Genomic DNA, 13,220 nt, shown 5'->3' with positions numbered 1-13,220 from the left:
TCTTCGTTTCCATAAATGTTTTTGATGTTTATTACCAGCCCCTTTTGTCACATTTCCCTAACTTTGGGAGACCCTGCCTACTCTTTTTAGCCTTTCTGAGGACTAAGTTCTTATGGGTTTGTGCTCACTATTCTTTCCTGAGTTATACGTGATTAGACCCCTGAATGCTTAATTCAGCTTGGTTAAGCATCAGATATATTTGTGTAATACTGATGTACTGATAGTCACGATAGCGTGATCACTGACCTAGAGCCAGACACTTGGAATGTGAAGTCAAGTGGGCCTTAGAAAGCATCACTACGAACAAAGCTAGTGATGGAGGTGATGGAATTCCAGTTGAGCTATTTCAAATCTTGAAAGATGATGCTGTGAAAGTGCTGCACTCAATATGCCAGCAAATTTGGAAAACTCAGCAGTGGCCACAGGACTGGAAAAGGTCAGTCTTCATTCCAATCCCAAAGAAAGGCAATGCCAAAGAATGCTCAAACTACTGCACAATTGCACTCATCTCACACGCTAGTAAAGTCACGTTCAAAATTCTCCAAGCCAGGCTTCAGCAATATGTGAACCGTGAACTCCCAGATGTTCAAGCAGGTTTTAGAAAAGGCAGAGGCACCAGAGATCAAATTGCCAACATCCGTTGGATCATGGAGAAAGCAAGAGAGTTCCAGAAGAGCATCTATTTCTGCTTCATTGATTATGCCAAAGCCTTTGACTGTGTGGATCACAATAAACTGTGGAAAATTCTGAAAGAGATGGGAATACCAGACCACCTGACCTGCCTCTTGAGAAACCTGTATGCAGGTCAGGAAGCAACAGTCAGAACTGTACATGGAACAACAGACTGGTTGCAATAGGAAAAGGAGTACGTCAAGGCTGTATATTGTCACCTTGCTTATTTAACTTGTATGCAGAGTACATCATGAGGAACGCTGGGCTGGAAGAAGTACAAGCTGGAATCAAGATTGCTGGGAGAAATATCAATAACCTCAGATATGCAGATGACACTACCCTTATGGCAGAAAGTGAAGAGGAACTCAAAAGCCTCTTGATGAAAGTGAAAGAGGAGAATGAAAAGGTTGGCTTGAAGCTCAACATTCAGAAAACAAAGATCATGGCATCTGGTCCCATCACTTCATGGGAAATAGATGGGGAAACAGTGGAAACAGTGTCAGACTTTATTTTTTTGGGCTCCAAAATCACTGCAGATGCTGATTGCAGCCATGAAATTAAAAGACGCTTGCTCCTTGGAAGGAAAGTTATGACCAACCTTGATAGTATATTAAAAACAGAGACATTACTTTGCCAACCAAGGTCCGTCTAGTCAGGGCTATGGTTTTTCCTGTGGTCATGCATGGATGTGAGAGTTGGACTGTGAAGAAAGCTGATCGCTGAAGAATTGATGCTTTTGAACTGTGGTGCTGGAGAAGACTCTTGAGAGTCCCTTGGACTGCAAGGAGATCCAACCAGTCCATTCTAAAGGAGATCAGTCCTGGGTATTCATTGGAAGGACTGATGCTAAAGCTGAAACTGCAATACTTTGGCCACCTCATGCGACGAGTTGACTCACTGGAAAAGACTCTGATGCTGGGAGGGGTTGGGGGCAGGAGGAGAAGGGGACGACAGAGAATGAGCTGGCTGGATGGCATCACCGACTCTGTGCACATGAGTTTGAGTGAACTCGGGGAGTTGGTGATGGACAGGGAGGCCTGGCATGCTGAGATTCATGGGGTCGCAGACAGTCGGACACGACTGAGCGACTGAACTGAACTGATGTACTGATAGGGTGGAAAGTAGTGAGGTAGATGGGCTTACTACCAAAATGGGTAATGGAAAAGTGAATGTGTTGTGTTAAATAACAAAAATGTTTTAAGCATCAAGAAGGGGGTAATTAAATGGTTGGAATTTTCAGGAAGTGGGACGTGGGAGCGAAGAGAAGGTGGCGAGGTTTACTTCGTTATCCTTTATTAATAGACCATCAGGGAGGAGTCTTAAAAGAGGCACGTCTAATGCGGAGACGACTCATTCGGAGGCGACAAGCCCCTCCGCCCTACTTCGGGACGCGGGGTCACCGGCCGCCAAAGGGTCTGCGTCCCGGCTGCCGGTCTCTCACGCAGTCGCCGCGCCGAGTCTTCCTCGAGTCCGGCTGCTCCCTTGAGCGCTGGCAGGGACCGGTCCGCCAGGCCTGTGCCCGCCGCGCCGCGGGTTGGGGCCCGCCCAGCCCACTCTCCCTTCGGCGCAGGCACCTGCCTGGCCGCCCCGCTCGGCGGGGTCCTGCGGCGCCTCGGGGAAGCGAGCCGATTGGCTGCGGCCCGGGGCTGGCGCTTGGCTCCGGCGCCGCTTGACAACCGCAGTGTGCGAGAGGCTGAGCCGAGCGGTAGCCGGCTTCGGGAGGGGCCGACGCGAGGAAGGACGCACTGACGGGCTGATGGATTGACGCGCTGGGGCAGGAGGCAGGACCGACGCCGAGCCCAGACCGCCGCCCTCGCGCTCCCTCTCCAGCCCGGAGCCCGCCTCTTCGGGGCCGCGTCCTCTGGCCTCCCAGCCGCGTTCTCCTCCGCGGTTTCTCCGGGCTCGACCCGGAGCCCTCAGGTGAGCGAGTCCTGGAGGCGGAGGCGGGGTCGCGCTGCGCCTCGGGTTGTCATGGTCACCCGCCGCCGCCGGTCACCAGCTGACAGGGCGGCGACACTGGCGACCCCAAGGGCGGCGTCCCTGGCGCGGGAGAAGGGTCTTGTGTCGGCTGGGGTGCTGACTGGGTGGGGACTGGGGTCGTGGGTGAGGCCCCGGCGCCGACGGATGGGGGCCAGGCCGCGACTGGAAGCGCCGCTCCTGAACCACACCTTGCCTCGCTGCCAGTCCGGCCTCGCCGACCGAGCGACGCCCCTCGCCCTGGCACGGTCCGTCTTTGAGCGCGGCGGGTGTCCACCTCGCTGCTGCTGTGGAGCGGGAGGGCGGCTGACGACGCTGATTCTTTCTTCCTCGCCCCTCTGCCAAGCCCGAGCGACAGCCGAGGGGCGCGCTCCCGTCCCTTTCTGGGCACGCCTTGGCCCGGAGGAGGGGAGGGCGCTGCGGGGCTGGGGCAGCCCCGCGGGGGCCGGGCTGGGCCTTCCTGACGTCAGTGGTCAGTGGCTGCTGGCCTTTGGGGGTCTGGGCGGAGTCGGGGAGAGGGGCCGCGACTAGATTTGGAGCTGGGGTTGGCCCGGAGCCCCGGGGGCGCCTGCGTGGGAGAGGAGAACGGGAGCTTGTAGAACTCATAGGGTTAAGCCGCTTACTTCTGTTGGGGAGAAAAGAGGTTGGGGATCCAGCTCTGGAGCGAGGCCTTGGCCGAAATGGGGCAGGGGGAACAGGGGAGGCATTTGACCAGCATTTGACTTTTTTTTCCTCTCTGTACCCAGACGTGCCGTTAGTAACCACGCATGGTATCTGATCAGAGCATTTTTGGCAACTTGGTTCTCTCTGCATAATGAGAGGAGAAGTCTTTGTTCCACCCAGATTCATAGGTTGTGATCCTAACACTTATTTCCCTCCCCTTGTTGCTGACTTTGAGTGCTTCAAGAAGTTGATGGCACAGAGATTAACATGTAAGGCTTGAATATGCTGTAAATATATTTTTTTTCCACAGTAAATCCAAGTAGATTTTTTTTTGTCTCCAGTGTTGGCATGTGTTGCCTTGAAATTTTGCTGTAATAGAATGGAGAAACGCCTAAGAGCCTATTTTCCTTTATATACCATATTCCTGGGTCTCATTTGGAAGGAAAATGTAATGAACGGTTTTACCTTAGGTTTTAGTGGAATGATTGTTTCTACATAGGAAGGAAAAATTATTATAGTGACCAGCCAATTAAGCCATAACAATGTATTGTTAGGGGAACACACACACACACACAAACGCTTGAATTTGATGCCATTATAAATATGCAAGTTTTTTGTGAAGGAATTTTAATCTCTTTTCCACCTACTTTCCCACTTCCTAATTGTCTTTTTTTCTTCTTGAAGCCAGTACTAGGTTTGTATCGTAAGAGAGCAGGGTACTATCGGTTCCTAGTTACATAATATGTTCAGCTTTTTTGTTTGTGAAGCCCCATTATCAATTACTTACATAGCGTTTGATATGCTCAACATATGCTACAGTTTGAGAAACAGTTCAAAATAAGTGTGAAAAGATGCAGTTTTCCTTAGTAGCTCAGTAAGCTGAAAATCAGATTGCCTGGATTTAAGTTTCCCTTTGCTACTGATTTTAATCTTGGAAGAGCTGCTTACCCGACTGTTGACTAGTCTAATTTCCAAATGATAATACCTGCTTTTGTTTTAGTCTGGGAATGAGCTGTGAAGCTGAACAAAATAAAGTATTTGAAAGCACTTTGGAAAAAAAATTTAAGACATCTGTTGATTACCTTTTAATAGAATGGAGCGTTGACAGGATAATTAAAAATTTCTGAATGATCTATTTAGTATTTCTAGGTCCAAGAGCTTATTTCTTACAATGGCCTTAAGGGGCTTATGCTGCTACTGCTCCTAAGTCACTTCAGTCGTGTCCGACTCTGTGTGACCCCATAGACGGCAGCCATCCAGGCTCCCCCGTCCCTGGGATTCTCAAGGCAAGAACACTGGAGTGGGTTGCCATTTCCTTCTCCAATGTGTGAAAGTGAAAAGTGAAAGTGAAGTCGCTCAGTAGTGTCCGAATAGTAGCGACCCCATGGACTGCAGCCCACCAGGCTCCCCTGTCCATGCGATTTTCTAGGCAAGAGTACTGGAGTGGCTTGCCATTGCCTTCAGAAACTATTAAAATACATCTTTACTCCTTGGCAGAGGTTTTTTATTACTGTGGTGACATGGCGAAAGGGTGTGTTCTTTCTATATGTGGGTCAGGATTTTCAGTAGGATGTTTTCATACTTTAAAAAATAAGGCTATGGCCAATAACTCTTACTTGAGTTTCATTTGGTATTAAATAATTCTTAGTGTAGATCATTGATTCTTGGTCAAGAAATAGCTTACTTTATCCCCTCTGACCTATGGTTTTCAAATAGGAGTATTCTAGATAAGCTTAAGTGTGTCAAGAAGTAAATCTGTGGCCACAGAATATGACATACCTTTATGGAATTGTCATCAATTTCCCTTGAAGACTTGGATAAAAAATAGTTTTTTTAAAAAAATATTAAACAGAAGATATATGGAGAATGTAATATTGACACTAATTTCTAAGGTAAAATTCAAAGAAATTTTATGTTTACAGGCTCTGTGGGGATGGGTTCAATTTCTTTTGTTGTTTTAGAGAAAAGTTTTAGAAGAATTGCTTTAGGCTTACTCAGCTAATGAATGAGAGATTACTTCATAGGACAGGAAATAAGTTGAGTTCACTTTCTTTTTTTTTTGAGTTCACTTTCTGAAGCTTTGACATTAGTTTCCAAATTACTTGAATCCTAACTATCCTCTCTTGTTTTCACCCCTATACAGGCCTGAAGGTTATAATGGAAAGGTCACAGGATTTTAGACCCAGTTGTTCCATTCTTGCTTCTGCACTTTTTGCAGAGTGACCTGAGACAAGTAACTAATGTCTCAGAGTATTAGTGTAATCTTAGGTAAAATGAAGTTGGAAAGTTGTGAGAATTAATATAGATGACGTATGGGAGTATTTAGCACAGGACCTGACATAGTGGCTGCACAGTAAATGTTAGCGTATTTTTCCCTTCCCATCTCTGCATGTTAGGATATTAACAATCCTTCAGACACATTCTTAGCAAGATACCGCATTATTCCTCTGAACTTCCATGAAATTTTGTCATTTTTTAATGTTACTCTTTATATTTTATGTATAATGTTTTTGTACAGAAGACTTTAATCCGTGTCTTCAGGTTATAAATCCATTGCTGACCCTTGTCTGAGAATACTTTTTATTTTTTGCTATTTATTTTGAAACCATTACACTGAATAGCCAAAACTTACATATTTCAATTGATTTTCTTTTGAATTTGTTTTTGTTTGAGTAAAACGGTACCCTTACAAAACACCACGCCCTCCTTTATAAGCCCTTCTGTGTTTTATCTTGTTCACCGTAGTAACTCAGTCATTGTAACCCAGGGGTGTGGCATGATGCTAGCACGTGGACACAAGTATTTTTAAATGAATACTTCAGATGTGTTTCTACAAGTAGCAGTCTCTCCATGTGGCATCTTTAACATAGCTGATCTAATCAGGATTCCCAATGTTTTAAAATTACACCTAGTTTTTTTTTTTAAAAACGAGGTAAGCTTTTTGCAGATTAAATTTTTATATTTTATTCACAGCACAGTAGCTCTTCTAGAAAATTTTCCAGAAGATCCCCTGGAGAAGGGAATGGGAACCCACTCCAGTATTCTTGCCTGGAAAATTCCATGGACAGAGGAGCCTGGCAGGCTATAGACCATGGGGTCACATAGAGTCAGACATGACTGAGTGACTAACACATATAACACACAGCTCTTCCATTTAGCAGCCCTTTTGACATATTGTCCGAGGACAATGTCCTTACCTTATGAGTTCTAAAGGGGGAGAAATTTACATTGCACCAATCACATTCATGTCACTCTGTTAGGAAGTTGATCTCATTTTACAAGTCAGCACTATTTTAGAGAAAAAGTACTACATGAAAAATGGCATAAAATTTTTATACTATTTATAGTTGATGCATTTCATTCAAGTAATGAATTCAAATAACTCATTCGAGAAATGAATGAAATTGTATGACTAAGTGCCAAGTTTTGTGAAACCTGTTGAAAAAGAAAATGGAACTTATATAAAAATCTTGAGAAAGCTTTATAGAACTGAGCTAAAATTGGTGCCTTAATGTCCATTTTGATTTAACATTTTTCCTTTCTTCGCTTCCAGTTTTACTGAGATATCATTGACAAACAGCCCTGGATAAATTTAAGGTGTACATAATAATTTGACTTGCATACATTATGAAATAATTATCATAAGTTTAGTGAACATCCATCATTTCATATAGATACAAAATTTTAAAAATAGGAAAACATATTTTCCCTTGTGATGAGAACTCTTTAAGATTTACTCTCAACAACTTTCCTATATAATATTGTTGTTTCATTGCTAAGTTGTGTCCGACTCTTTGTGAATGCATGGACTGTGTAGCCCGCCAGCCTTCTCTGTCCATGGGATTTCCCAGGCAAGAATACTGGAGTGGGTTGCCATTTCCTTCTCCAGGAGATCTTCCCAACCCAGGGATCGAACCCAGGTCTCCCACATTGGAGGCAGATTCGTTACCATTTGAGCCATTAGGGAAGCCCCCTGTTGAAGACTATGTAAGTTCCTGTTATGTAACATAGCGATTTGATATTTCTATACGTTTCAAAATGATCACCATGATAAGTCTAGTCACAATATGTCACTCTATAGAGACATCACATATTAATAGTTATTGTCTTAGTCCCCGTACTGTACATTTCATACCCTTGACTCATTTATTTTGAAACTGGAAATTTGTACCTCTTAATTTCCCTCACCTGTCTCTTCCTCCCCTTACACCTTTCCTCTCTGGCAGCCAACTGTTTGTTCTCTGTATGTATAACTGTTTCTGTTTTGTTTGTTTTTTAGGTTCCACACATAAGTGAAATCATTCAGTATTTACTTTTCTCTAACTTATTTCACTTAGCATAATACATGGCAAGATTTCATTCGTCTTTTTTTTTAATTAATTTATTTTATATTTGGCTGTGCTGGGTGTTTGTTGCTGCTCAAGGGCTTTCTCTTGTTGTGGCAAGTGGGAGCTACTCTTCATGTGGTGCATGGGCTTCTCCTTGCAGTGGCTTCTTTTGTTGCAGAACACAGGCTTTAGTGCAGGGTCCTCAGTAGTTGTGGCTTGTGGGCTTAGTTGCTCTACAGCATGTAGATCTTCCCTGACCAGGGATAGAACCCGTGTCCCCTGTATTGACAGGTGGAGTCTTAACCATTGGACCACCAGGGAAACTTTTCATTCATTTTTTTGGCTGAGTAATATTCTGTTGTGTATATGTGTGTGTGTACCACATCTTTCTCCATTCATCTATTAGTGTGCACTTAGGTTGCTTTTGTATCTTATTTTTGTAAATAATGCAGGAATGAACATAGGGGTTCTTATATTTTTTCTAACTAGTGTCTTCATTTTTTTCAGATAAATATCCAGGAGTGGAATTGCTGGGCCCTATTCTATTTTTAATTTTTTGAGGAATCTGTTTACTGTTTTCCTTAGTGTCTGTACCAGTTTACATTCCCACCTGCAGGTCACAAGGGTTTTTCCGTATCCTTGCCAACAGTGGTTATTTGTTGTCTTTTTCAATAATAGCCATCCTGATGTGTGTGAGGATGTCACTGGTTTTGATTAGTAGTTCCCTGATGATTAGTTGAGCATCTTTTCATTGCAGTCTGTATGTCTTTGGAAAAATATGTTTAAATCTTTTTCCCATTTTTTAATCAGGTTGTTCATTTTTTGATGTTTTATGAGTTCTTTGCATATTTTGGATATTAACCCCTTGCTATATATATTGTTTGAACATTTTTCCAAATTTTATTTTTTAAAAAATATTATTTTGAGAGCTTGGAAATAGAATTGGGTTGGTTTTCTTTCTAACTTTAGGAAAAGCTTTTGAAATGAAATTCTGGGAAATACAAAAAACAGTATCTCATAAATAGAAGATGTAAAGCAACTTTAGGTGTCTAGTTGTGCTCATTGTATAGTACCCACATTATGGGAATTGTTAATTTCATTGTGTACAGTTGTTGACCAGACCACAACTGGAGGGAGTATTGTGTTCTATTTCAGGTGATTTAAAGTGAGGTTAACAGTTGTTCAGAGGAGAATGACTAGTATTGTAGGGAATCTGGAAGTTATGTGAAGATTGGTTGAAGGAAGTAGGGGAATAGATGATGATTGTCAGAGAAAAGTAGATTTCAATGCAATATTGGAAAACAAAATAAAATGCCTTTTTATATTGTGAAAAATTGCAGGAATTCTGCATTATCTATTGCTGTGTAACAAATTACCCCAAACTAAGTGGCTTAAAACAACAAATATTCACTTTACTGTTTCTGGAGTTCAGAAATCTGGGCCATCCCAGCTGGGAGCCTCTTGATTTTAGGTCTCTCTTGAGGTTTCAGTTAAGCTTCTCTAGGAGTTATGGTCTCACCTGAAAGCTGGACTGGAGAATGATCTCCTTCCAAACTCAATGTCTCGGACCTCTGTTCCTTGTTGGACTGAGGGCTTCCACTCTTCGCAGACTGCTGACTGGAGACCTTCTACAGCTCTTTGTTACTTGGATCTTTCCACAAGGTTTCTTCATGATGTGGCAGCTGACTTCCCCCAGAGAGAGCAGTTTGAGAGAGGGCAACACCTGCTCTTGGAATGGATGTTACAATCTCTTTATAAATCTTGGAAGTGACACCCCAACACTTCCAGTCTGCACTTGGGTACAAGTGAGTTACTAAATCCAGTCCACACTCAAGGGCCAGGGACTATGGAAGGGTGTAAAAACAATAATAGTCTCACTGGTGCCTGTCTCAGAGACTGAGACGGGTACCTTGGGTGGGGTATAGAAATTTTCTGTCATTGGAGGTGTTTATGGACATTGGCAGACCATCTGTCAGAGATACGTGTTCAGATATTCTGTACTAGAAAAAGAGAGTGGACAAAGGTACCTCCCAACTTAATTCTATGATAAGTTTATAAATGCTCAGGAAGTAGAAAAGCTAAGAATGGAAAACTCAATTAAATGGGTAGTTATATAGTATATATGCTATTGTACATCTTTCAGTAGTTAATACTTTTATATTTGTGGGTTTTTTTAGTACACAAGTTTTTGTGCCTCAGTACATTTTCTTATGTTTCTAAATATTCTGCTGTATAGTAGAGACAGTTGTATACCTCCTGACTATTTTTTGTATGTTCAGTTTTTGAAGCATACCCAAACATCTTAAGTTCTACTTTTCTCATTGAAAACAAGTGTGGGAGTAAAAAAAAAATAAAGGATAATTTTAATCTATTTTACAAAGATTACCTTGTCTTTAGGTGTGACAGAAAACTATACTTGAGATAGTTATATTTCATGATACAATGAAAAGTGAGATTGTGTTCTTAGATAAAGCATCTCTTTTACCACAAGTAAGGTAAAACACACAAATAAGCAAATAAATAAAGGATACTACATAAATTTATATGAATATTCACTTTGATCTTAATTGATAAACATTAATTTGTGATTAGAATTTTAAATTAATTTTTATTATAAATATTACTCTTAAAAACATTCTGTCTTTTTTCCCCTGCCTTTTTTACATGTGTTTTTATAGGTTGAAATTTATAAACATTTGAGTTTTTACCATAAGCTGCTATGATAATTTAAGGAATAAACTATTTAAAACTTTTAAAATTCTTTGCAAGATTAATACCTAAAACTTTTGACTCCGAGTCAGGAGACCTTGAGTTTCTTATGCTTAGCTCTGCCTAATGTCCAATAAAAATTCTATAGTCAAGTGGTGGCATTGTTTCTCGTTAGTAAGATTCACATTTTGAATAGTTCTAAAGAAGTTACTTGCTTTGGTCTAACCAAACTTACCCCTCCATGTTTCTCTTGAAATCCGTGACACAATTTATGAACTTTATGATTGGAAAAGTATTAAGTCTGAGACTGGAGAACTCAGCAGAGATCCAGTAGACCTTAAACAAACCCACTGAACCATGTTGTAAACGTGATCTAAAACAGTGTATTATTATTAATATTTTGCCACACCTGTGTGGCACGCGGGAGCTCCCAGACCAGGGAGGGAGCCCATGTCCCCTGCATTGGGAGCATAGAGTCTTAACCACTGGACTGCCAGGGAGGTCCCTAAAAAAGTACATTATTTAAGAATAAAACAAATTTTTCACATACTTCATTTTTAGATGTAAAATTCTTATGCTTTAAATTAGCACCATAATTTTGCTTTTGGTCGTGCTCCAAAAACTGTTATGTTCAGCAGCAAAGCATTGTAGCAACACACTATTGAAACTTACCTAGGTTCTTCTTCCTCTTCTGGGATGGTGTCTAAAAGCATTCAGAATGATAGAGCATTTGACATACTGTTGTCTTTTGTCTTGCAGTACAGCCTGAAACAAAACCAGGCGGTCCTGAACCCCTGGTAATAAAATTATTTACCTTTATCCCAAGAAGGTTGGGAAAGCACCAGAATCTGCATGTGGAGTGTGCCAGGCCAACTTCCAAGGAGTTCACGCTGTGAGACCTAAAGTTCTTATGAAAGTCAAAGTGAAAGTTGCTCAAGTAGTGTCTTGACGGTTTGCGACCCCATGGACTAGAATACTGGAATGGGTTGCCATCCTTCTCCAGGGGATCTTTCCAACCAAGGGATCGAACCCAGGTTTCCTGCAATGTTTATTTAGACTTCCCCATATTCGATATAGCTTTTCAAAGGTACTTTCAAATCTGGTTTGTTTTAAAGTCAAAAGTTAAACAGCTAAGGGGCTCCCCTGATGGCTCAGTGGTAAAGAATCCGCCTGCAGTGCAGGAGACACAGGAGACGTGGGTTTGATCCCTAGGTTGGGAAGCTCCCCTGGAGGAGGGCATGGCAACGCGCTCCAGTATTTTTGCTTGGAGAATCCCATAGACAGAGGAGCCTGGCGGGCTACAGTCCATAGGGTCGCAAAGAGTCGGACACTGAAGTGACTGAGCACGCACAGATGCAAACAGCTAAATTCTAGAGTTCTTTCTGTCTAAATTTTTTTTTTCACTTTGAAGGTTTCCTTCCCTCCTGTCACTTTCAATACTGCTTGTTTTTTGATGGCAGCATTCATTTGGATAACACAGTTTAAAAATTAATGAGTTTATTAAGTTAAGGTTAGGAATTATATTTTATTATTAGATGTGGAGAGATCTTTTAAAATAAAAAAAGTAATCTTTAAATTCATTTTAGTTTTTTACACAGTTGAGCTAACAATTTTGTCTCTCTGGCTAACAGGGTATATTTAAAACTCTGATTAGATTGTTGTTAATATAGACTTCTAGCTTATTTACCCACCCTATTAGTACTGTTTAATAGAAAAACAGTATGAAAAATGATAGAACTATGGACCTCTGTTGGAATAATTTTTCATATTATTCGAGTTTGATGAAGGTTTTTCATTTTGGCATATTTAGATGACTGTGTATCCATTTTGTGTTTTTCCTTGTTTTCATATTGTTGCCCTTTCTTTTCTTGGAAATCAATGTGATACAATAGAAAGAACTTCAGTCAACTTATGGTTCCAGTCTTGTCCTAGAGTTTTGTCTGCAGTCTTTTCTTCCTTCCTTCTCTGCCTTCCTGTTTCTGCTTCTGTGTCTCTCTTTGCCTAACTTCTCTGTCTCTGTATTTCTGTCTTTCACAGTCAAAAATTCTAATTTTCATTGTTACAAAGCTTAGGTTCAGGATTGGGGAGGAGGATGCAATTTCCTGCCTGTCAAGATAAGGCAATGCAGATGTTTTAAGGAATTAATGAAAAATTGAACTGAAAATTAATCTAAGTATATATATTTGCCTCCTTTTTACCCCTTTGTTACACAGTTAAATAGGTTCCTTCAGTTACTTTTAAGAAATTTATTGGATGGCGTTGACATCAATGTTGATATTGGAATATATGTCCTGACATGTTTCTGAAAGAAGTGGTCAGCTGCTAGTGAGATGTTCAGCCTTAATATAAATGCTGGGCTAAGTTTTTGACCATTCAAAGCTTCGTGTCTTCATCTGTAAAATGGAGATAACATTGTCAATCTTATGATTGTTACAAAGATCAATTAAGCAATATAATATCCTACAATAGTTTTTGTGCCCAATAGTTTTTGAATTGTAAATCTGGCAGTTAATCCTGTCTTTGGACTTTCCTTGTGGCTCAGATGGTAAAGAATCTGCCTGCAATGCGGGGGACTTGGGTTCGATCCCTGCGCTGGAAAGATCCCTTGGAGAAGGGAATGGCTACCCACTCCAGTATTCTGGCCTAGACAATTCCATGGACAGAGGAACTTGGCAGGCTGTAGTCCATGTGGTTGGGATTCATCTATACCTGGTACCTTGATAAAGAATTTTTGAGATCTAATTCTGTGATTTTTTTTTTTCATTTTCATGGTTTTTTTCTGTTAAAACTTTTATTTATATAAGAAATGTATATATAATTAATACATGAATATATATTGGTTATAAACCATTCAGATGATTTTGAATGATG

General features: G+C 41.3%; 1 protein-coding gene across 2 annotated transcripts in view; it reads left to right on the top strand.

Annotated features, from left to right (window-relative positions):
* The first annotated feature begins 2,347 nt into the window (after positions 1–2,347).
* Positions 2,348–13,220, top strand: part of WDR47 (WD repeat domain 47) — a 60,611-nt gene continuing 49,738 nt past the window's right edge. For both annotated transcript variants that reach the window (XM_055403689.2, XM_088835536.1), the window contains exon 1: positions 2,348–2,592. The gene's annotated coding sequence lies outside the window, so the exon portion shown is untranslated. The remainder of the gene's footprint in view (positions 2,593–13,220) is intronic.

This window comes from Moschus berezovskii, chromosome 4 (genome assembly GCF_049115385.1).
Source record: "Moschus berezovskii isolate FMDL1 chromosome 4, NW_MosBer_1.0, whole genome shotgun sequence".
Taxonomy (NCBI): Eukaryota; Metazoa; Chordata; class Mammalia; order Artiodactyla; family Moschidae; genus Moschus; species Moschus berezovskii.
Note: the sequence above shows the minus strand (reverse complement) of the source record. Positions and strands in the feature narration are given on the sequence as shown.